This window comes from Copidosoma floridanum, unplaced genomic scaffold (genome assembly GCF_036245765.1).
Source record: "Copidosoma floridanum isolate Cflo_tuat_1 unplaced genomic scaffold, Cflo_Japanese_pri ptg000020l, whole genome shotgun sequence".
Lineage (NCBI taxonomy): Eukaryota > Metazoa > Arthropoda > Insecta > Hymenoptera > Encyrtidae > Copidosoma > Copidosoma floridanum.
This window is the reverse complement of record NW_028321897.1, coordinates 11,241,945-11,269,256: the sequence shown is the minus strand read 5'-3', so window position 1 is coordinate 11,269,256 and position 27,312 is coordinate 11,241,945. Positions and strand designations below refer to the sequence as shown.

Below are 27,312 nucleotides of genomic sequence, written 5' to 3'. Positions count from 1 at the left end.
AAGTAAAAGTATAAAAAAAAAAAAAAAAAAAAAAAAAAAAAAAAAAAAAAAAAAAAAAAAAAAAAACCACATTGTAAAACCACACTTAATGTAAAGTAGTCGTAAACAGAAGCCCGCTTCGCGGCAATTTCATATATAATTGTAATGTAAGGCAAAGCGCATACAAAAACAATATTGTTATACACTCAGCACACGATGAGAGGAGACTGAATGATTGTGAGAGAAAAAAATATTAATGTAAAGGGAACAGTGGTTCTCTGAAAGAATGGAAGAATGAGTGTAGAATACTAAACTACATTAACAACACAAACAACAGAATACAGTACAGCACACACACGCACACTCGCAACAAATCCACAGGCTCAGTACCGCCAACATCGGAAAGCCAGCGTCGTCGAGGGCGACGACGTCGCGGCCTCGGACGTGTTACGTACGATATGCTAGGCATATCATACTAACTCCCCCTGGTGACCACGAAGCTACCTTATCAAGAGGGTATGGACGGGAGGGGAACGAGGTAATATAAGGCCTGGCAAGCTTTAAAATCGAGAGAACGAAGGAAAGACTCGCACAGACCGGGAGAACGAAGGGAATACTCGGGCAGACAGGCAGAACGAAGGGAGTACTTGGGCAGACAGGGAGAGCGAAGAGAACACTCGGAGAGATCAGGCAATTAATCGGGAAGACACACACGCGTTTTTGCCTTATAATTAAGTATCTTGAATAAAGGTCTTTAAGGTTCCAAGGTTTTGATCGTTCTTGCGAAGCACCTCCTTACCTTTCGGTTTACCCACGTAACAAATGTAAGAAGTAGTGATAAATTTATTAACATTATGTCAAAAAATGGGACTCATGGTACAAGTATTTAAATGAAAAGCTTCTCAGGTTTATTTAATGTTTACGTTATAGTTAATTTCTAAAACAACAATATTTGAACATATGGAAATTCAAACAGTTATCTTAAACTTAAAATTCATCTTAGAAAAAAAATATAATAAAAAATATTGCAATTCGTCGAGTAAACATTGTATCTCCAAAAGATCTAAAAGATTTTTTTTTTAACTTGTATTAAATAAAGTAACTGGTTCAACATCGTTTAAGACTTTAGAACATATGAAGAAATTACTTATGCAACTTTCAAAGATACTGCAATTGCAATGAGTTTAATAGATAATAATGAAAAAATCGATTATATTTTTAAAGAAGCAATTGCTTTTATGTTTTTATATTAATTAAGACAATTTTTTGCTCAGTTTTTAATTTCAGAAAACGTTCAAGGTGCTAAAAGACGGAATAAATACAAAGAATATGTTTATGAAGGGTTTGCCAAATAATATAGATACTTTAGCTCTTTTACATATAAACCAAATTTTAGAATAAGAAGAAAAATTATGTGTATGCTTAAATTTACCTACACCAAAAAAAAGGAGCGTTAAAAAGAAGATTTAGATGATGAAATATGGTTCAGTTGAGAAATGTTTATCTCGATGTATAAGAGTTTGAATAGTGACCAGAAAAATATATTTTACATTATTTGTGACTAAAAAAACAATATTTTCTTTATAGATGGTCCTAGAGGGTCAGGAAAAGCTTATTTGTATGAAACGTTGATTTTCAAAATGAAAAGAATTACGTTTATGGCATAGACTAGCAAAGCATTAATTTTGCTTCCAAAGGGGACGACCAGTCATAGAACTTTTAGACTTCCTTTAAATCTCAATAATATAGAGAGTGCTTGAGGACTTGAGTCAGAAAAAAAGTTAAGAGAAGTTTATTAAATTGTTTAGGATGAGGCTTTAATGACTCTAAAAAAAGCATTGGAAATTGTAGACAGAACGTTATGATGTTTATGTAATACTGAAAAATATTTTGAAAATAAGTTAATTATTTTAGGAGGTGATTTTCATCAGATTCTTTCAGTCAGAAAAAACAGTGTAAATAAAATTATACTTGAACAGAGTATTGTATCTTAATTTTTGTGTAACTAATTCCAAATTTGAAAACAAGAAATCAATATTTGTTCAAACAATACAAAATTTACGAAATTATTATTAAAATTTGGGGAAGGAAAAATAAAAACTTTTAACATTCCTAAAAATTGGATCTCAAATGATGTATGTTCTCAAATATTTTCTTATATTTACAATTGTTTAATAAATACTGTTATACTTTCATTGCATAGCGAGAACACTTTTTATTTGAATGACAAAATTCTTTAAAAATTCACTGAAGAAATTAAGAGTTTCTACAGTGTAGATAATGCAACTTATGAAGGGGTTGAATAACTAAACGATAATTTTTACTTCAATTTTTCAAGGGAAATGTTAAACAATATTCATGAAGGATTACCACCTCATAAACTTAATCTAAAAATTAGTGCAATACTAATGTTACTTAGAAATTTCAGTATATCAGATGGACTTTGTAAAGGAACACGTTTACCAATCACAAAGTTATTACAGTAAAATATACGAAAAATAAAAACTGGAAAAAAAATTTGTAATAGAGTCTTTATTTCAAGAATAACCTTGGACACAGGAAAATTTTCAAAATTACCGTTTATTTTGTATCATAAACAATTTTTAGTCGTTGTGGCATTTGCTATGATAATAAACGGATCTCAAGGTCAAAGTCTCGATAATTTTTGTTGGTATTAAAAAAAGCCCTTATATTTTCATGGTCAAATATATGTGGCTTTATCAAGATGCAAAGATAAAAATAGTTTATTTATTTAAGTAAATAGGCAAAAAAATACAGAAATAGAAGATATTGTTTGGAAAGAGATTTGGACGTAATTTATTGACTTTACTTTACAATATGGGGATATCTATGAATATATATATATATGTATTATATTGTGGTTTGAAAGAGTTGTTCCACAAAACTTTTCATTACACCCTCTTCTTCCCTCTTAAGTTCCTTTCAGTACCTTCTCTAAATAAGATAGAATTCTAACAGTTTTTACGTTTTTTTTTAGCTACATTATGTGAAAAACTCTATATACGCCTTCTAAATCCCCTTTAGCAACTTATCTTGATCTTGATAAGCCCCCCTTAGCACTTCCTTACCCCCCATTACTTTTTCTCATAAAGTAAAATTCTTATAATTGAAACTATATTCTTAATTGGTTAAATTTTTGTTGAGGCCCTGCTACACTCCCTTTTACCTTTCATAATTTTTAAAACACAATACCTAAACAGTCCACTTACAAAACAGCCTTATAAGCCTTTTTTACAATTTCGAAGAACTACTTTTAGCATTTTTATCAGCAGCATGTGAAAGAAGAATAATTATATCGGTAATTACGTTATTTTCAGTTCAATTTCTGATTTCAACTTCCTTCTAGAAGGCATATACTAAATGTCGTATCATTATAACAATTGCTCTTATTATTTAAGTAAGTTCATGCAGTGGTAAGCCTGCAGAAATATCATTTAGAAATTTAATTAGAAAATTGGTATAAATATCATTATTAGATTTTTTAATACCTTTGTTAGTAGCATGATCTATGCTTTGAATATATTTTTATTTCTCCTTTTACGTGATTAAAAATTTCATAATTAAAAGTAAGTATATTTGTTATAAAATGTAAGTATAATGCCTATTATAAAAAAGTTAATATCTTTACAAAAAGTATGGGAACAAAAATTAAATTTTTTCCTTTATTTGGTTCATTAAATAATTTAACTCTTCCTTTTCCAATATTTAATTATAATTATAAAAATGTTTTGTCAACAAAACAAATAAAGATGATACTAAATTTAAGAATACAAAATAACGACACGATGATTTAACACTTTTTTGTATAATTATGCTTCTTTAACTTTTCTTTAAACTGGAAAAATCTGTCTCGAATCATTTTCTAAAACAATTAATTTCTTTTAAAAATAGATATTTGTATCGCATAAATCACGGTATGTTTTTTTAACTATAACTAAGTCTTTTTTTGGGATCATAGAAGTCTCGTCCCATATAATTTAATTTACTTCTTTGAATTTTTTATTTTTAGATTCAAATTTCACACACTAATTTTCTTCATTGTTTCAGTCGAATGGTAAACGAAATGTTATCTAACTCTTAAAATCTTTTAAAATTAACAATTAATAATGAATTAAATTAATAATAATACTATACTAGTCCATGTTATCGATAACGTATTTTTTCCATTAGAAATAAAATAAGAAATTCACGTTATACATAGAAATCTTTTTTCTAAACCTCCTGGATTATTAATTGAAAGAAATGTATCCATCTGTTCACATATAATTTTGAAAATTGTGATTAATGATCAGAGAGACGTATTCGACCCAAAAGTATAACCACAATTTTTTCCTTGGTTTTACTTTCTTGAATATTCTTTATTGTACTTAATACAAGGCCTAATAAGAATTACATGTTGGGATGTTAAAGTAAAGTGAAAAGTACCTTTAAGAACATTTTCCGGAAGCACTATATAGTTGTTAAGATGATTTAAAATATTTTCCTGATTTTATATCTATAAATATTTTATATATATATTCTCTTCAGATGTTTTCTGCAATAAGAAGCAAGGCAAAAGACAGTTTCAAAAAATTAATAAATAAGAATTTATTAAATTGACACCACTTCTATTTTTATTTTTAAACTACTTTAAATTTTTTTTTTTTAACTTATGATGAAAAAATAATATGAAAAAATGGAGTATTAAACTAACTCAAAAATTGGTAGGTTGGCGCTTGAAGCGTGCAGAAGGGGGGAGCCCCTCAAGTAAATATATGTCTATATTAATGGTGACTCATAAGGACATTATTAAGTGAAAAAAGGTTATTGTGAGGAAAAAATTATACTCATGAGGATGGTCCGCATAACTTTTGAATGTTATTGTTATGTATTCTGAAAGCACGTAGGGTCCACATAAGTCACCTCATATCAATATATATATGCACCTACAACTTACGTACGAATATGGTATACTTTTTCACTTAATTATAGTCAACGTTTGATACTAAAGAGTTTAAGCTATACTTGTCTCTTGCTACCCAAAGTTTTTTTTCCCTGACATGCCAAAATTTAATCCTCTCGCCTACGCATTAAACGTTGATTATAATAACTTTAACATGAGCGTTACAGATGGTCTGAATAATGTACTGTTCTATCTTAAGATAAGAATAGACTGTAAAAAATCAAGCATTTGTAGCGCTCGTGTCAAAGTTACTACTGGAGTGACCAAGAAATATTTGAAATCCAGCAGTCACAAAACGCATAAGCTCATATTGGTTGAAAATTCCTTGCGTGTATGGACTCAGTATATAATAGCAATCGTCTGTATATATACCTGGATACTAACATTTAGTGGTTAAGCTTTCTAGTAACAATGCACTAATATTTATATTGCTGAAAAACTTTAGATGTAACTTTTTTTTTTAATTTGACCTAAACGTTAATACAGTATTTATTGAAAAACACATTTGTATCTGTAGCTTTTTTAATGTTACATTATTAGTAGTAAGTGTTTTTGTTGCAAGTCTCTACGTAGTCCTCATAGGAACACATATTAAGGACGAGGAATAATGATCAATGTGTAAGTAGTGTTCTTGAAATCCTTAGATTTTATGGCGTTCAAACTGAGATGAACCATAAGCAACATGTGAAATTAATACTCTTATTTTTTCAAGACATTGAATGAGTGAATAATTTCCACCTAAACTCCTTTTAACCATGTTACAACATAACGACTAAGCTACAGATATGGTATATGTAGAACATAGAGATAAAATTTAATAAAGGATGTTTGTCTATGTATAATTAACGTACAGTAACAAATGTACGGCCACTAGGTTTTGTTACGACCACTAAGCGAGGTGCTTCTTCAAGGTTCGTGCTCTTAAATGCACACTGAATTTCTATCTATATATACAAATAAGATTTACTACAAATATTTGCATCTATATATATGTGTGTGTATATATATATATATATATACATGGTGGCCAAGTGTTGTATTTTTTAACGGCCAGTTGCATGTGCACATTGTCTTTACCCCTTTTCAGTTTCTATTGCTATCCACCTTTGTCATGCATCAAGCCAGTTTGCCCCTATATTAACTATAGCGTTACCCAGCTTTTTACCTTCTCTTACTTATCGTTTACCGTATGATCTATTTCTCGTCTCTTGTGTACGTGTGATCAAAACTACTATTACATGCTTTTTTTACAGACGTTAGTTTAAGTTTGGAGTTACTTGTAGATAATGGTGAATTAATTTTTACGGCTATTGGACTGCTAGCTTAAAGGTCTCGCACTGTGGATGAAAATGCATGTACTCAGTACATGAACTAGAAAACGAAAAATAAAGAATTGTTTGATAAAAGTTCTGTTTTAGTGTACTTTCTTTAAAAAAAACTGTATTCTCTGAGCGTTCCCAGTTAAATTATGCGTAATTTTTTTTGTGGTCGATCGATTGGTCCAATTATTGGGCACGTTTAATTGTCCATCGTTTGTTTGTTCGCACTCCATTAGGACCTCGGTGTACAGGAGCAATGCTTATAAGGACCACGTAGTTGACCAAGCAATCTATTTTTCTATACGTCAACCTATATTAACCTGTTGATATAACTTTCCTATATGGAATGACAAAAAATTGTATATATCCCTTGGTTGTCAGGTAGCTGATGGACCACCGTGTTATGTCGCCTTTGGCTTCGCCTCGGGTGACACTTTCAACGCAGCCGTACATGAGCCACTTTACTGCCTTATGACGTAATATACTTATTTTCACACTTTATTGAACATTAATAATGGCTTAAGATATAGATTGTTTCCGAAAGCTTTGATTACAGCTTACACATTTCTTTAAAGGTGTATTTTGTAGTTTTAATTTGAATATTAAAGTTAAATAAGGTACGAGCATTAAGTTTTTTAAGTCAAAAAGTGTTACTACTAGCTAATCTAGAGAATCATTAACTGTTTTTTTTAAGTGTGTTTCAATCTTTCAAGTAAAAAAAGGGAAATTTAATTTCATTATGGGAGAGGTTTTTATAGCACTTTAATTATACAATATAGTAGAGAACCATAAATATGAAACTTTAACACTTAAAATTAATTACCTACGAGGTTGCTAAAACACAGGATTCTAGTGAGAAGTGAGATTGGGTGAGTTAGGGGTACAAAGGCCGAATAAAGATTAATTAACCAAACTTTTATTGGGTCAAGTGTCCCAGAAAAATTAAGCACAATTATATCATCTAGAAAGTACTAAAAAAAAAAAAAAAATTCTATTCGTTGGCTCAAAAACATTTAACAAGATATTAAATAAAATTCTAAATACATAGATCATTTGACTAACAACAATCCATTTTATGTGTCAGTGACATTATCAAATAAAGATATTAACTTTGAAATTGTTTTGAATTATTTAAAAATGTCTTTTGCTAAGGGCACAACTAAACAAAGTCATTGAATAGTTTTTTTTAAGTTCAAGATGCAAAATAAGCATTATAAACTTTACAGGGTTGTCTCTTACGTTTAAGTTAAAATGCCTAAGGAGAAGATAGAGTTTTCGATTTTTTCATTGCATGCTATCTCAAAGTCTTTAATCCAAATAACATTCACAAAATTTTTAGAGACACAAGAAGAATTTATCTAAGCTAGTGCTACAAGCCTCTAAATTAGTGAATATTGTCTTTCACTAATAAAAACTAAGAGCCTGTAACGCTATAAAAATTGACGTATCTCTCAAAACGTTTGAGGGAGGTGGAGTTGGCTGGCATTGCTTTGTTTATGATACAGACACAAAGCTTCATTTGCATAGGTTCGTTACTTTCTCATTTTTTTGACGTATTTATAAAAGATTGTAACGCTTTTCTTTTACAATTTTCATAGAGCCTTCTAAGGCTCATAGATCCTTGTCTAGTATATCTTCTAGTACATGAGATGTTTCAAAAATAATTAATACATAAGATGATCATTTAATAATCAGTGATAACATATGAGATATGAGGGTAGTGGTTGAGTTAAATTTTTATTTGGTGCGTTAACAATCTCGTTTTTTCGACGCACTTACAAAAGCCCGTAACACTTCTTTTTCAGGAACCCATGATGCTATGAATTGTGGTTTATAATTTTCTTTAATCCATGCATTTATAAATTAAAATTTGATCCAAGGTATCCATTATAATCATAATGAGGTAGCAGTACATCCTTTTTCTCTCTCTTATGAAGATGAAAAAAAAGTTGAAAATAAAAAGTTTTTTTTTGTTTTTTGGATGTTTGTATCATAATACTGTTGCTTTTTATCTATTTTTCATACAACAAGTAGAATTTATTAAAACAGCCGTAACAGTTATGAATGAAATATAATTTTTCTCATGGTGCAAGGGGACACTAAAAACAAAATTTTTTTTATAAATCTGACTCTTTTTGCTGGAGCTAGTCTTCAAAGAGTTAATGATCCTATCCACACACCCGAAGAAATATTCAGGTGAGAGTCTGAGGCTCTATCAAATGTAACGTGCTGCTAGTCGACTAATTATAATTATGGAGAAGGAAGAAAAAAATTTTTAATGCGTTTTTAATAAGCTATTACAGTAATAGGTCCTTAATTGTAATGCTCTTTGGTTCTATTTTCTCCTAAAGAATTGAAAATAAAGTAGTTCTCGTTGCATTGGAAAAAATTGTTGTAAGCTTCACTAAATAAAAAAAAAATATACACGTACAGTGAAGTAGAGTACAGTATGGTCTAGAATAAGAGTTACTGTAAACACTTAAGTATGTAACTTAGAGCTAAGTACTTATCGACTAATGAAATTGTATTATAGTCCTACTATATAACCTTATTAATTTAATACACTAATGTTTTTAAATAATTCAATTATTTATTAAATTTATTTGCTTACTACTACGTGTTAATTGTTAACGTCAAATAATTGTTTATATGACAGAAAAAAAATAGAGCAAGAGAATGAGGCATGGGATAAGATGCCGATAAGATGTACAACATAACACGAATTAATTTGTTTCTAATAGTAATAGTTATTTTCTAATAATTTAAAAATCGTTTTTGACCAAAAATTTAACAAAAAGTACTATTCTAATATAAACATATAGCTACGAAGGTAAGGGAATATTTGTTAATTGGAAAATCATTTGAATCCTCTACAACAATATAAATTTGAAAGACATTATTTGTAAAAAAAATTTTCTATTAGAGCTTCTTTTTTTTACCTTTAAAATAGAAAAGTGATTCGAGCTTGCATAGAGCCAAGTTATGATTTTTTTAAAGTAAGTACATAAACTAAAAATCATTTATTTCTCTATGTTTTCATTGCTTCTATTTCTTATAAAATTGAATTGAACGAGAAAAAAGAAATTACAAAAATCTTTTAAAAATAAACTGTGTTTAAAAAGTTTAAGTTAAATCAACGATATAAGGATTCTTTTTTTCAAATATCTGTTTAATTTGTATAAAAAGTCTCATACATTCATGACTAGAGTTCAACAGACAAATATATTGCAACAATTTATTGAATGTACACAATAATCAAAAGTTGCTCATTTCCTATACGGTGTTTTTTCTTAAGAAAGTCTTATTGGTGTGTCAACAACGTAATTATTGTTAATTAAGAAGTAAGAAGCACTGGTATGATTACTATTGAATCGTGGCTTGACTCCGCTTATATCAATGCACTCTCAGCCTGCACTGATAACATTAACGAATATATCTGTTACTTTTTTCTGCTTATTTATATCAGTTAAACGCGAATACTATTCATGACTGGCGTTACCAGCACGCTTGAATACTTTTTACGATCCTTAATATTTTACAACATTTAAGATATTTAAAAAAATGTAGAAATAAACAAGAATACATGAAGAGATAGAAATACATGAAGTCATGCATATCACACGTATCATATCTAAAGCTGTTATGGCATTATCCTCCAAGTTATTTTTTCTATAATCTTTTTTTCAGAGTTGTTTCTCTATTCTATTTTTCGTGGTATACGCCAACATTTAGTTAGAAGCAAGATAGGTAGTTCTCACTATTCGTATTTGTTCATTTAAATGACTACTTACAATGCGTTTAATGTGTTTTTTGTGCGTATATCTGAGCTCTTCTCACATGTTTAATACGTGATAAAAATTTTGTTCATGATAAAATGACATGGTTATATTGTAATGCTCGCTAGAAGACATGCACCATAAGTTGTTAAGGAGTTTCTCGTAGCTGTTCATGGTGTAATTTACAATACATAAAATGACTTATTAAGTGCCATTTCCTAAGATTATCAAGATGTATACTTTTGGTTTTATTTTATTTTTTAAAATAATTTCTATTACATTTGTTTTGTTGTGCTTATTCTATTTCCTTGATTATTTATCATTGATATTTTTTGTATAAAATAAATTTTTTGATGAAGCCAAGCGTGTTTTTATTTAATCAGTACTTAAAATTAATTGTTACTACGTATTGCTGCCGTAAAATTATTATTTATATACTTTAACGTAATAGTTTCTAGTTTCTTCTGCTACGCATTTAGTTACTGTACAGTATTACCATCGTGTCTTGAATTATTATTGATTTTCATGTAACACCTGCCAAATAAATATTATTTGCAGCATGAGTGTCTTTATTGTGCCCACGTTTCTCAGGGCGGTATGTTTTCTCAATTTACCTGTAAACATTTAACACAGATTTTAAAAAGGGACTTCCAGTTGTAAAAGGCTTTTATACGCAGGGTAATCGATTTTAACTATTAGTATACTAATTTTTATGGAAGTGTATGTTAGCCATTAAACTTTTTTCACTTCTTTATACGTTTTTTTTTAATTTAGATACTTTTCTCCCTTTTCTGTTACTTTGTTTGGGGTTATTCTATTTTGGAGAACGATTACGCTTGTATAAGCTTGAGTATTATTAGTTATAACCTTGCTTTCTTAAAGATATGGTTTAAAGTACAAAAAAATTTAATATGGCAAGGACTTTTGTTTTTCAATATATTTTATGTGCGTAGTTTTCTGTGAAAAATTACATTTTAGAACTTTCATTTTATCTAAAGAGGTTATTTAAAGGGCACTTGGGATATTTGCATTAAGTTTTTAACTTTTGATGGTGAAGTTTCAGACAGTACTCAACTCTGGTTTAGTTTTCTAGCATTGTATAGATATATTTTTCTACGTTATAAGGTCCTAAAAGTAAATCTTTTCACATCACTCCCACACCCTTTACTGCCCTCCTCCTAATTTTTTTCATGCTCTCTGTAATAACAAATAAAATTCCATTGCTATCAATTTTTTTTTCATTCAACAAAATAATGATAATGCAACTGAGCCCCCTGGCTCTCCAACTGCTCTACCGCACATTTTTCAAAAACCCACACGACACCCTCACGCCCTCTTCTGCAATGTAAAGACAAATTTTATAAATTTGACCTTAATGTTAACCCACCCCAAATATTCATTATATTTTGTAATGCCCTCACACCCGCCCCCTCCGTCCTGGCTACACCACATTTTCTTTAATGTCCCCCTGCAACCCATTTGCAACTTGCCAGGCCCTCGCAGCCCTCCACTATATTTGAACAATGTTACTGGTCAGGCACGTCTCTTAATATGAGCGACAATTCTACAGACTTCTTCATTACCCTTATACAGTAAAGTTTTTCTATATTTTTTGTTGTTTTACTCTCTGTAATATGCTTCAAATACTGTGATCCTGTGGCTTAGACTATAATTAGTATTTAAAGCCTCCACTGGTAACAGCTAGCAGCAGCAAGCATTAGCCCATCTTAGAAGATAGTAGATGGCAGCAGCCAGTAGAAGCTTCGTCTATAGTATATTGATAAGCTATGACTTACACAAACTATGTAGAAAACTGTGGTTAACTACGGTCTCCTGTAATTAGCTGCTACAAGCTGTAGCAAGCAGTTGTAAAAGAAAACCTCTACTACTCACTGTTAATAATCCCTAAGCTGTTTATAGTTATTTACTTTTGTTACACCATGTAGAAGGCAAACAGATCGATTATATACTTACAAACACCGAGTACAAAGTATATTAAACATGGTTATTACTTAACAAAAATATTATTAGATATAAAATCTTATGTGCAACGACCTTTTTCTCGTATGTATTGAGTATTTTGTATTTTTTTTTTAAATAACAAGAAATCGTATGGCATAACATGCTCACACATATTTATTAACACTCAAGTACTGAAAAAATAAAAGACAAGCAGTAAAGTAGGAAGAGAACAATTGAAACCATGTGTGGGTCTCAAGACCCCCGGCAGAAGTGAAACTTTCAACTCAAATGATATTAAACTCGACATAATAAATCTGAAAAAATTAAAGTACACCTAATTTTAAAATCCTTACGAATATCATATTTAAATAGTAAAAATTATAGTCATTAAAACTGTGTATCATATAATGCAGCATAAAAGAAATGCTAACACTATAGGTACTGCGCCAGAAGAAATGACTTTTGTCCCATTACGCGACACAGACACTTCTGTTATTAAAAATTAGTATTCGTGCATTTGGTATGACATTATATCTGTACAATTAATTCTTCTTAAAATCTATGTAATAAAAAAATTACATTTTTTTTTTAATTTTTGCCACCATACTAGTAAAATAATCCACTATGTCTTATTAGGATTCAGAAAAACAGTAGACATATAGGTACTTCCATATGTGAAGTTGTTATTTTTTATTTTATTCGTTTTTTATGATAATTTATAATTTAATATTAAAATTCGCCCGTACTTAACAAATTTCTATTGATCTAAAAATAATGAAAATAATGTAGGTTTTAGACCCGTAACAATTTTTCTTACAGTACTTTATAAAGAACTGAAAACTATTACCATTATTTGTATGAATCCATGTAACATATTTTTGCACCTCAATAATAATTTTCTATACGTGGAGTTATTTTTGGCATATCTGGCTTTCTTTTTCAAACATAACTGTTTTTTTAATTTAGAAAGGTTCTGTTAAAGAAAAATTTTTCAAGATTTTGTCAAGATTCGTATTAATTTTTCAAACAGGCCATCTTAAATAGAAAGTTTTTTTCAACTTGTTCTTTTTAAGACGCAGTCGAAAAATAAAAAAATTGAGCTTATGTTTGTTCAGAGCCTAACCTCTCTCCATTTGTGCTTCTTGATCACGTAAATTTCCTTTAGGAAACCCGTCAAAATCGTTATTCTTATCGAATTTTGGTTCCCTTTTGAAATGTAGAATTTTTTCATGTGTTGAATACTAAAGTTGTCGCATGATACATATTCGATATTTAACGTACGTTTTTGTACACACATATAATCGTACAAAAAAAAAAAAAAAGAAAAAGAACGATTTAAAACATGTTTTTTCAAAGACTTCATAAAGATCGAGTGACGTTTTATGCTAGACATTATTCACCTGATGGAACCTTAGCTGTAACAGTGATCATGATTAGTCCATATTACAACAACATTACAATTTTCACTATGCAGCAGTAGGTAAACCTACTTTACATATAGAAGTGGTTGCGGTAGCGCAACGATAGAGTTGCAGTTCCACCGATCTTCGATGTTGAGCAGCATTTGGCAAGGTGATGACTTAGATAAATGACACACACATATGTACATATGTATATACACATATACATGTATGTATATGTATGTATATTAGTATATGCTTATGAATAGTGACTTATGCAGACAATAACGTGTATGTAAGGGTTATTATGAGGACAAAAGTGAAATTGTGTGGACATCTGCATAATTTTACCATGTTATAAATATATATATCTTCCTATACTATGTAGTTAACTCAGTGGGGCATTCCACACAAACCCCCCACCACCCCCCCACCGCCCCCTATTTCCCTCCCACCGCCCACCCACCAACCCCCACAAAATAAGGTAAAAATCCGTTATTTTCTTGCTTATTTTGACATATTGTACATTTTCTCAAAACCCCCCACAGCCCCCCACCGACCCCCCACAGCCCCCCCACTGACCCCCCACACACTTTTTCATGCCCCCCCACTGCTTCCCCACCGACCCCCCACAAAATATATGAATAGTATGGAAGTATGGTATAAGTCTTTATTCAAGCCAAGGGTTCAACCACGTATGGCTTCATGGGATAATAACAATGTATGTTTTAATATTTAATTAAATAGTTAAAGATTACTGCACAATACTATAATCAGCTGAACCTAAATACAATCAATTGTATTTCAATTTACTGGATCCCTTGGTTTCTTTGTAAGCATAAAGTTTTTGGTGGGCTGACTTTTTTTATTAGCATTTTGTAACGTTCCATTTTGCCAGCCCTGTCAATGTGTTAAAGTCTATTACTACATTTCTACCAAATCCCATGGAAATATTGTATAGTATTTTTTCTTAAAACATCCCACTTACCCCTACCTACCCCCTATGGCCCTCCCTCTGACCCCCATGGATTTTTTCATGGCCCCCACTGCCTTTCCACACCACTTTTTTGGAACTTGACCGTGATCATACCGTCTTTACCTATCTTTGGACAAAACTGTCTTATTGCCATGATTTATTTCATATTAAAAAAAAAATTAAAAGTCATAAATTGATTCATAGGGGGTTGTTGCGCAAAACATTATTATTTATACAACTAAGTACGTTTAATAACCAATTTATATGGAGTTAACAATATTTTGTAACCAAATAGTATATACACATATATTGGTGCGCATAATTATTATATTATCATCACTTATATAGTCCTTTATGACACAATTCATCTTTTTACGTACATAAACTTGAGTTAAATTTAGAGTATCATTAATAAAAACAATAAAAGTTTCGCATCACTTTATGAGTCATCTTATAAAGCCTTATGAAACCACGAAGACTTACGTCCATTTTTATTTTGTTTTAAATTAATGCTTAAATTGGTACAATAGATGAACACAATATACATTCATAATAAGTATTATTAACTAATACATTTTACCTATACATAAAAAAATAATAATTAAATTATGTTATGAATATTAGATACAATGTTATATTCAAAAATTTCTTTCCAAACGATATTTTCAATCTCTGAACTGTTTTCTCTATCGACTTGAACAAAAATTCCATTTTTATTTTTGCATCTTGATAAAGCCACGTGTAATTGACCATAAAAAAATAGAGGTTTTTTTAAGTATAATCCCACATCATCAAAACTTTGACCTTTAGACTTATTTATAGTCATAGCAAATGCTACAACTAATGTGAATTGTTTTCTATATAACATAAAAGGTAATAATGAAGTATTTCCAGTATTTAATGTTATTCTTGAAATAAAAACTTTATAACCAATTTTTTCTCCTGTTAGTATTTTGCCTTCTACGTTATACTTCAGTAATTTAGTAACTCGCAATCTTGTACCGTTACATAATCCGTCTGATATCCTCAAATTTTAAATTAACATTACTATTGTACCTATTTTAAATTTAAGTTCATGAGGTGGCAAGCCTTCACGAATGTTGTTCAACATTTCCACGGGAAAATTTATATAAATATTATTATCTGATTTATCAACACCTTTATATGTTGCAGTATCGATGCTGTAATAAGTTTTAGTTTCCCCATGTAATTTACTTAAAATCTTATTGTTTAAAAAAAAAGTATATTTATTATGTAAAGTTAGTATCACGTTATTGTCAAAACAGTTGCTGTAATTACCAAATATTTTGGTACAGACATCATCTGTTATACAGGATTTAGGAATGTTAAATGTTTCTTTGTCCCCTTCTCCAATTCTTAACAATAATTTTGAAAATTCGTTATTACTAGAACGGATGTTATTTTGTTATCTTTAAATTTTGAAGAAGTTCCATAAAAATGATGATTTAATGGTTTTTTCTATTATTATAGTTTTATTACCGTTTTTTATAACTGGAAGAAGGATGTGTCGGAAATCTTCTCCTAATACTATTAATTCATCACTAAAGCAAAGTTTCGTATTACACAAGTCTCTTAACGTTCTATCAACGATTTTTAGAGCTTTTTCTGGAATCATAGAAGCCTCGTCCCATATTATTAAATCAACTTCCCTTAATTTTTTTTTTAGTTTCAAATTCTAAACATGCACTTTTAATATTATCTAAGTCTAGAGGTCAACGGAAAGTTCTATGACTGGTCATACCTTTTGGTAGTAATACAGATGCAATTCCTGTCCAAGCCATTGACAAAATATTTTTACCTCTAGAAATGAAGTAATAAATGAGTGTCTTATATAAGTAGGTTTTTCTGGATCCATCAGGACCATCTATTAAATATACTTTTTCATCTTGTTCGCAAATAGTTTTAAAAATTTTTCTTTGATTTTCATTTGAATTTGTGCACATTAAATCGAACATTTTTCTACTGAATGATATTTCCTCAATATTGCAATTATTTATATAGTTGCTAATGGTTGGTGTCGGTAAACTAAAAGACTCACATGATTTACCTTTTGATACCAAAATTTGATTAATATGTAGAAGAGCACAATAATTATTATAATTATCGAAGTCTTCCGTAAAATAATTTTTATATTCATTCCATATTTTATCTCCTTGAATGTTCTCTGAAATCAAAAACCAAGCAAAAAATTGTCTCATCTGGTATGGAAACATAATTGTTATGGCTTCTTTAAAAATATTGTCGATTTCAGAATCATGTTCTATTAAATCCATTGCAATTGCAGTATCCCTGACATTTTTATATGTTATTTAATTATGTTTTTTAACGTCTCCAAACGATGTAGCCCCATGTAATTTATTTAAAATAAATTTAAAAAAAAAACGTCTATGATATTTTGGAGATACTATGTTTAATTTACCTATAGCAATATTTTTCAGTGTAACTTTCCTTTTTTTCCAAATTTTAAGTTTGTTGTCAAAATTGTAATGTTCTGGAATGTTAACATATTTTAGCGATTTTGCAAAATTATCTACTTTATTTAATTTAAACTAAGCTGTAAGGGGTGTTTAATAATTTTTTATTACATTCTTGATATTATTTTCTTTAAATATGAGTTTTTGTTTATTTTCAAGATAAACAGCTAGATTTACAACTGTATGACTTCTACCAAAAATTGGATATTCTTGAAGTCTCCAAGCTGCTTATATTGAACTTACATATCTAGAATCTACGAAACTACTTATTGTACTTTATATTGATACTGCTTTGTATTGATGCACAATGTTTGGAAGTTAGGGGGTTAGCGGGCACTGCGCGCAGGGGGGCGTGTGCCCCACTAGTATATATATATATTTATGTGTGTGTGTGTGTGTGTGTGTGCGTGTATGTATATTTAAATATATTCTAATGTAAATGGCAGTGTTTGCTCGCTCAAACGATCGTTTCACGAGTTAACTCCTCGTACAAGGCACGCCTAAGGAAGTTTGACTTCAACAACTAAACCATCGTAGTAAACTCTAGGAACCCTAAATTTTTTCAACAATATAAAACACTGAGAAGCCCAATTCTGAAGAAAAAAAATTATGATAACTGATATAATACTGTGTTCACTTATAATTATGTTTGTAAGTTATAATAATTTAATTATATTTAGATAAATATCTCTGATTTGAAAAAAAAAGTCTTAATTTAGTATGCGTGCATACTAAAAAACCACTATTTATAACATCAATGGTTCTGTAATATATACAACCATAAGTTTGATAAGATAAGATTTTCATAACGAAATCTCTTGCTTTGCTTCTATTAATTCATTATTTCATAGCACGTTTACAACGCTATCACAAAATAAGTTAATTTTACGAAGAAAATTGATAATATAGTTACTATTAAAAAATGCCGTAGATAGTTATTTTTAATCTGAATTGGATCTTCAACTTTTTTTTCTTTCTGAAACGTAATAAAAAAGAAAATAATATTATAATTTATAAAGTTGTTCTTATTTCTTCAACTTTTCTACTTTTTATAAGCTGTACCGTGTAATATTAAAAAAGTTCCTTTAAAACATTATTTTTTAATTTGATATTATTTTCTTATTTAGTTCTCAGAAGTATCCCCTCTTCAATTGTATTGCTCGGCTTTTATAGATAAGTCTCTTTTTTATGTGGTGAAAACATTTTGGACTGTGGCATTGGCTTTGTCATGGTCTAAGTTTGCGTTGATTGACTTCAGCACATTAGCAAAGGACTACTCTTTGGCCGTCTCTACTTATACTGTCGTTGCTGTTTCTTCTTCTTTCTTCTGGCTTTTTTTCTCGTTTAGGAGAACCTTTTGTCGTTAACGTCTGCCTGGTTTTTTATTTTAGAAGATACGGCTTGGTGGCGTTTTTCAGAGATATCTGATAGACTTCTGTTCCTTTTAGCTTGTTCTATTTCCTTAAAGACAGTGTTTAAGGTTCTTTTCTCAATAAGCCATCGAAAATAATTTTACCTTTGTTTCCTGTAGTTAAGAGATTCAAAAAACTTTTTCCAAGCTTTTGAAAACCTGTTCTGTTAAAAACTAAGCCTCGTCTGAGCACCTTAGCTGCTTTCAGGTGTTTCAGAGCAGCTTTAAGGCCTTTTTTCAACGACGTTTGCAGTTTTGCCAAACTAATTCGTTATACCTTCAAGTGTGCTTCCAATCTCTCTCATTGCAGATTTAAGTTGTTCAAACTACTGGTTTCCCTTAGAAATTCATGATACACAAGTTCTTTTCATTACAGAATACTTAATTCTTTTTCTATCTGATAATAAGTGTACTTAGCGTAACACGGGTAAACATTAGATGACACTTCTTTAAGGAAAGATATTTTGGTTTTTTTACTTTTGCACCAGGGAAACATAGTAAAAGCCACGTGAGTTTCACTGGATCGTGCCCAAAGTTCCAGGCTTATACGCCCGCACAGTTAAAAGTTTGGTCTGGTTATTGGGTTATTGAATTAAATAAGTCTATTTATTTTCTAAAAACGCTTGAGCAGAAGCTAGTGACGTTTCGTGATGTTTGTCAAAATGATAAAATAATAATGCCAGGGTTGTTAATGAATTTATAAGTGCTACCTATAAATTTTGACAACGTTCAACGTAATGTTGGCCTAAAATTTATCTGGTAGGCCTTACGTTAATGCTTTACTGTCAACCATTTCTTAATCTCAGTTCGAATCAGGCTTCTGATGTTTAGGAAAATTGTAAGAAGTAGCTTTTTTTTAAGGTTGACGTGTAAAATTCTTGAACAGTTTTCCCGTGTTTGATTCTAGAGTTATTTTTATCAGTAATGTACTGAACAATAGTTTTAAAGATGGAGCACAGAGTCCTGTAAATATCATGAAAGATCGTCTAATGTATTAATGATAACCTAATTGACACAACTGCTTGCTCTACTTTTTAGACTCACGATAAATATTTTTAAAAATGTGAGTTCTTTTGCATCAAAGATAAAATACCTACAGTTTTTAATACGTTGTAAAAAAACTCTGCGCGATGCATTTTGGTCACTTTACATGTGTATGTACAGATCAATGCGTGCAGTTGTATCACTAACCACTAAATTACCTAATATTTACAAGAATTGTCATAAATTTTTTGGCATCCAACGCCCAAGGGTAAAATTTTTATAACGGTACCCTTGCAGCTTGTTTTGAGAATTACTTAACCACCCTTAAGTCTATAGTATAGTACGGAAAAGTCTTTCGAACAAACACTTTCGTTTTTTAATAGATGGCAATAATTATGTCTAACGTTCTTAGTTAAAAGTTGAACCATTAGATTTGTTCTACAGCTAAATAAATAAAATTGTTTAATCAGAAACTAGCCACCGACCCAAAAGTTTTATTTGTTGGTAGTTACAGTTTGCCTATTAATTATGTCATTCATACAGCTTTATGTTCTATATCCTTGTACTGATCTTTTTCATACGTTAGTCTATTTATCTTTCTTTATTTTAAAATTGTTAATAAAAGCCCAATTCTTTTTATCATGCATTGGAGTTTCAATGTTTTAACATGTAAATTTTAAATAAAGATAAAATCAACAACTAAGTTATATCTTACCCGTTAACTCAATATATTTAGTAAATTCGAAGAATTATTAAATATTACGAGTATACAACTTATAAGTTTTTTAGTTTATACTTGCAATATTCTTACAAGTTCTCATTCTCACAAACTAAATTTAAAAATTGGAACAATAGTGATGTTAATCAAAAATAAAAACAAAACAGACAGCTCGCGCAATGGCACATGATCAAAAATTTGAAAAACCTTTAAGGAAAATATATAAGCAAAAATAAAAACAAGACTTAAACTTAGAAATATAGACTTCATACTAAATATCAATTGAAAATAAATTATACAATATAAATGCTTTCTACACTTTACAGAAAACAATTGGCTTTAGTCTAAGCATTGGCAATGACAATTGCCAAATCTAAAGGGCAAAGTTCTCATACATAAGATTTATACTTAAAAAAGCCCTTATTTTTTCATGGACACTTATAAGTTATATTCTGAAGACGTAAATTTAAAGAGGGGATACTTCTGCACACTAAGTAAGAAAATAATACAAAATTAGAAAATAATGTTATATAAAAATTTTTTTTTATTGTATCACCGTACAGCTTCTGAACAGTACAAAAGCTTAAGAATTAAAAAAAGTTAAAAAAATTACAATGTTTTCATTCGGTATAAGTATATAATGTTTTTTAAAAATTTTTTATTACGTTACAATTTTTTATTATGTCACAAGATTTTGTAATAAAAATCTTATTTTATACACGTTACAGTTGTATGTATAACTGTATCATTTACGTTGTAAATAGTAATTTGTTAGTAAGTATGTATGCATACTTAATTCAAGCTTTTTTTTTTTTTAAATCAGACGATTTTATCACAACATAATTAAATAGTTATAACTTATAAACATAATGATAAGTACACCCAGTATTAATCATAATTTTTTCCTTTTGAAATTGGGTGAAACTTCTTTAGGCAAGCCGTACATGAGGAGTTAACTCGTGAAACGAGCGAGCAAGCTTGCGAACACTGCCATTTACAAAAGAATATATATATATATACATAATTTACGAAGAGCGAATCGGGAGGAGATAAGGATTAATTAATCAACACTAGTGAGATGCAGTAAAATAACTGTCATATTTGCAATATGTACAAATTAGTGGAAGCTTGTAATAAAGTTACACTAGACGAAATATTCAACGAACCAGAATAAATAAAATTGCCGATAATAAACCTCTGTACAATGTCTCACAATAATGGAGCTCGTGACTCGGAGTCTTATTTCATACTGACTCTAACAATAAGGAGAACCAATGGCAAAGCCAAGCTTGATAATTCACACAAGCTTACAGCCCCCCTATTCAAAATCGAGGATACATCCGTTGGAATAAGGCACAAGCTTACTAGCGTGAAAAATATTAGATTCATACTTTCTAAACTTACTGTCTATTAAAAACATGACATCAGAAATTTTATCTTAGATCTTAAATGGACCAATTCTAACGGAATCCGTTTTGTCTCTATATAATTTATTAGCATTTTGTATATAAACTAAGTCTCCTACTTTATAATCGATTCGTTTTACATTTTTGTTATAATACTTCTTATTTTGATTGTGAATTTCTTGTGATTTTTTTATTGCTAATTTTCTATTTTCTTTTAAATTTGACAAATTCTTATCATTTAATTCTTCGGGTAGAAATGATTGGTTAAATCCTGTTAGCAAATACTTAGGAGTGAATCCTGTTAAACTATAGATTGTGTTATTGTAGTTCTTTATATATTCTTCCGCCACCTGAGGCCACGAGTTGTTTTTGTTTTCAAAAATTTTGCATCTTATTCTGTTTACTAATGTTTGGTTCGTTCTTTCATTTAATCCGTAGGAGAATGCACAATCTGCTGCCGTAAGAACCATTGTTATATTATTTTTTTCTTAAATCGTTAAAGCTGTGCTGAAGTGATACCAGGGTACTGATCTGATAATACTACCGTAATATCTCCATCTTTTTCTACTTTTTTTATTAAATTAACAAAATATTTCGCCACTTGAGTCTTTGATGTGATTGTGTACGCGAATCTTGTGAAATGATCTACCGCCAGATGCAAATATTTTTTTATACTTTTGTGACCTTTAAATCCTTCTATTGTATCCAAAGACAATATTTTAGAAGGTTCTTTTGCTGGTCCAAGCTGAGATAAAGGTGCCTTAAAACAACCAATTCTTGACTTATTCCTAATACAAGTTTCACAACATCTACAGATCAATCTTAAATGTTTATACATATTTTTAAAATAAAATTTCCGACCCACTGTTAATATTAACTGTTTGGTGCCAATATAACCTTGGTTGATATGTATATTTTCGGTTAGAGATTTCCCGAAGTCTTCAGTAATCCATATTTTTTTTCTATTGTTTAGAGTCTTGTACATTATGTTATTTTCAATCGTACATTTATCATCTATTTTTAACAATTTTTGATCGTTTTTAATATCATGCAGTTTTAATAAATTTGAAACTTTAACGACTGAATTATGATCTGAATTCTCATATACATCTAAGACCGGATTTCTGGATAGGCAATCACCTTCAATATTATCTTTTCCTGGATGGTGAGCTATTTCAAAATCAAATTGCGAAATGTAATTTAAAATCTGTAGTAATTCCAAATCGTCACTCTTTTTAATATTAAAATTATGTATGGGTCTATGATCCGAAAATACAGTAAATTTCTTCTTCATCAGGTGATATTGCCAATACAATATTGCTTCCTTAATAGCCAAACACTCTATAAAAATAGCTTTTTTTTTTTCTTAGCATCTGTCAGCTTTTTGGAGAAAAAAGTACTGGTTTTTTGGAACCGTTTTCCTGAGGTTGTTTCAATATTTCTCCCACTTCGTCAGTACTTGCATCTGTGTAAATATATATAGGGGCCTCTGGATCAAAAATTGCTAAAGCGGAAACCGAGCATAAATACTGTTTCACCGATTCGAAAGTATTTTTACATCTTTTAGTCCAATCAAACGGCACATTCTTTCTTAACAAATTTCTTAAAGGATCTAGCAAAACAATATGATTTGGAATAAATTCTAGATAAAAATTTGTTTTTCCTAAAAAATCGTTTAACGTGTTCTATTGTTTTAGGTGTAGGGAACTTCTGTATCGCCTCTAAATTATCATTTGTCGGTCTAATGCTGTTATTTCCCAATTTGTGTCCTAGATATTTTATCGTTTCGCAAGCGAACTGACATTTTTTTTTATTCAACTTGAAACCTTGTTTAGATAATGCCTTAAATACCTGTTGTACGTGATTTAAATGTTCCTCATAACTTTTGGAAAACACCAATATATCGTCGATGTAATTTACTGTAAAATAGTCCAAATTATTTTTTTTTACCACGTTAGCTAAAACTCTTTGAAACATGGCAGGTGCTGTCTTTAACCCAAAAGGTAAACAATTTCATTGCCAATGACCGTGGTGAGTGATAAATGCCAACTTGTGTATGTCCTTTGCTCTCACTAGAATCGACCAGAAAGCTGATTTCACATCTAGTTTTGTAAAAAATTTACAATTCCTGGCTCTCCTAAATTAGCTCTTACTGATCGTGTGCTTATGCACAAAACCTCAAGAAATCATGGAAACAATTGGGAGCAGAACGGCACGTGCAACAAACACCGTAATGAATTCCTGGCACGTATGGTAAGATCTTCTATCCTTAGGAAAGGTTGACTTTCTGGAACAATTATTTTGTTTAATTATCTGAAGTCAATACATAAGCACGATCTTTTGCCTTCTTCCTTCTTGAATACCAATGTTACTGGAGCCGCATGAGGACTGCTTGACTCTTCAATTAATCCTGCTTTTAACAAATCCTTTACTTGTTTTTCAATTTCTAATTTATCTTGGTTGAGCATCTGTAGGGTTTTTTTGAAACATATTTGTTTTCTGCCAGTTTTACTGTTGCTACATAATCCTTAACTGTTCCTATATCAAATTTTGACTTTGCAAAACTAGTCTCATTTTTTTTTATAATATCTTCCATTCTGTTTGCACTTATTTCACTTGTGTTAATTTATTTATTTATATTTTTCAACTCTTGTTCGTGTGATAAAATTAGGTTTTCATCCTGACATAATCTGAATTTTCTTATCAAGTCTAATCCCAGCAGAAATTCACTATCAATTACATTATCTTGACAACAAAAAACTGAAAATTCTCTTCTATGTTACACATTTTAACTTTGAGCGTTATCGTACCTATTGTTTTTGTTAAATCTGCTAAATCTTTAAGAGTATCTCTCTCACTTATTATTTGCTTCATATTGGTTTTATTGATTAAAAATTTTTCGTTAATCAAAGAAACATTGGAACCAGAATCATATAAACCAATTGCTGAAATTCCATTTGTTGAAAGTTTTACTTTGATAAGTGGGAGAACTACACGTTTTTTGCCTCATCATAACTAGCTATTATTTCCTGTATTTTATTATTATTGATGACCTTAATGTTCTCGTTGTTGGATTTTTTTATTTATTTGTCTTTATTACGGCAAAAACTCTCTAAATAAAATCTGTTCTTAAATCCTAAGTCTTCACAAATATTACATGGTTTTTTTTATTTAAAAATTTCTTGATTACAATATCATAATTTTTTTTAATTTTACCGAACTGTTTTAACTTTGCCATTAAATTTTCTATATTAATTGTTCTGTATGGGTAATTCGCCATGGTGCTGGATTCGAGGAAAGGAAAATAAGACGATACTGTATAGATTATTGTGTCTTTTATTGTTTGACTACATTCGACCTCTCGTCGATGCGTACTGCCTGTCCCGCTTGATCATTTGGCACACTCGGTCTCTGCCTCCCACACGCATCAGCACCGCGCACACATACTCCCTCGCTTCGTTCACCTCGCGTCTCTACAACTACTGCGCGCATACATTACATCAATAATAGACTTTCTATCTTATTTATTTTGTATAAAATTCGGTAAACTAATCACGATTAAATCAATTTGCGTGTTTATAGACACGCTATTATCAATTTCTAATAATAAACCTCTTTTTTTTTTAATGCAAATTCTAACAAAGATCCGTTGAAAAATTTAAAGTTAACCGCATACGCAATGTTTGTACAGGACTGTGCCGAGAATGTATCAAGAAATGAGTTATTCCATGCTTCTCAATTTAGTACGGAGTTTTGTTTAAAGAATACTTTATACTAATCCATTGCGGATTTTTCCAAGAACAATCTGAAAACTTTGGCAGATTTACTTTGGGTAATTCCCACTCTGTTACACTCCTGCACAAACAAATTTATCCAGATACTTACATTTAAATTCTCACCGTTAAATTTTCAATCACTATATCTTCTATGAAGGTGCTCGTTTTCCTATCTAATGTTATTGTTAGCTCTCTAAATTCTATTGACTCTTGAGCAGCCGTTGTCTCTTTTAGATATTCGTCGTAGAACACAACATTACCTTCTGTGTCTAAGTAAATATCATGGATTTCTGTCGTTAAAGTTAATACTATAGTTCGAAATTTATTACGAACTTTTAAACTCTTGATGACATTTTTAACGATCGAATTCTCGAAAAAAACTTTATGCTGTGCACTGGTCTGTTTGTCTGCCAGAAATAAAAACATTTTTTCTTGATCCAGCAGTTGAATACGCTTAACTTTGACCACTGTGCTTTTTGGATCTGCGCCAGCCTCCGAGTCACGAACTCCGTTATTGTGTAAGTCCCGATTTACGAAGATGGAATTGGGTGAAACTTCTTTAGGCAAGCCGTACATGAGGAGTTAACTCGTGAAACGAGCGAGCGAGCTTGCGAACACTGCCATTTACAAAAGAATATATATATATATACATAATTTACGAACAGCGAATCGTGAGGAGATAAGGATTAATTAATTAACACTAGTAAGATGCAGTGAAATAACTGTAATACTTACAATATGTACAAATTAGCGGAAGCATGTAATAAAGTTACACTAGACGAAATATTCAACTAACCTGAATCAATACAATTGCCGATAATAAACCTCTGTACAATGTCTCACAATAACGGAGCTCGCGACTCGGAGTCTCATTTCATACTGACTCTAACAATAAGGAAAACCAACGGCAAAGCCAAGCTTGATGATTTATACAAGCTTACATATATATATATATATATATATGTTTTTTTTCCTATATTATATAGTTAACTTAGTGGGGAATTTCACACAAACCCCCCACCATCCCTCACTTGCCCCCCACTAACCCCCCACACATTTTTCATGGCCCCCCACCGCCCCCCCACAAAATATTATATGAATAGTATAGAAGTATAGTGTAAGTCTTTATTGAAGTAAGGGGGTTTAACCACGTATGGCTTAATGAGATAATAACAATGTATGTTTTAATATTTAATCAAATAGTTACAAATTACTGCACAATACTATAATGAGCTAAACTTAAATACAATCAATTGTACTTTGATTTACTGAATCCCTTGGTTTCTTTGTAAGCAAAACGTTTTTGCTGGGCTGACTTTTGTTGTTAGCATTTTGTAACGTTGCCTTTTACCAGCCCTGTCAATATGTTAAAGTCTATTACCACATTACTACCAAATCACATGAAAATATTGTTTAGTATTTTTTCTCAAAACATCCCACGTTCCCCAACCTACCCCCTATGACCCTACCACTGACCCCCACGAATTTTTTCATGGCCCCCACTGCCTTTCCACACCACTTTTTTGGAACCTGACCGTGATCATACCGCCTTTACCTATCTTTGGACAAAACCGTCTTATTGCCATGATTTATTCCATCGTCAAGAAGAAATTAGAAGTCATAAATTAATTTATAATAGGTTGTTGCGCAAAACATCATTATTTATACAACGAAGTACGTTTAAAAACCAATTTATATGGAGTTAAAAATATTTAGAGACCAAATCAAGTGACGCGGTAGCGCCACATGCAAGTTTGAGTAGCAGATGGTGCATGGCTACCGCGACACTATATACGCTCAAACTCGCATTTTAAATTTTCGAAATGGTAAAAAAATTATTCAACATCATCATATGTGTAGTAGTGTAATGTTATTCAGCTTTTCTGATGCTAAACTATGATTTGAAAAAAAAATCCCGACCACAAAAGCTTTTTTAATTGTTTTATCATATATACGTTCTTAAAAAGTGCTGATTTCATTTCAAGAATTTTTACGTTCAGAGCAAAAAGTTTCGACTCTTAAGTTAGCCGTGGACGAGCTTTATTAGTATATATCGAGCTAGTGCTCAGTTCAATGTGAAGTTAGTCGCGCTAAGAGTATTTACTTTATTTATATCATTATATATATATATATATATATATATATAT

At 30.5% G+C, this 27,312-nt stretch overlaps 1 protein-coding gene and 1 pseudogene across 1 annotated transcript in view; one reads left to right on the top strand and one right to left on the bottom strand.

Moving 5' to 3' along the window:
- Nos (Nitric oxide synthase) overlaps positions 1-27,312 on the top strand; it is a 2,633,257-nt gene that overhangs the window by 1,979,231 nt on the left and 626,714 nt on the right. The gene's annotated exons all lie outside the window — the stretch shown is intronic.
- Positions 24,910-25,741, bottom strand: LOC149374385 (uncharacterized; annotated as a pseudogene).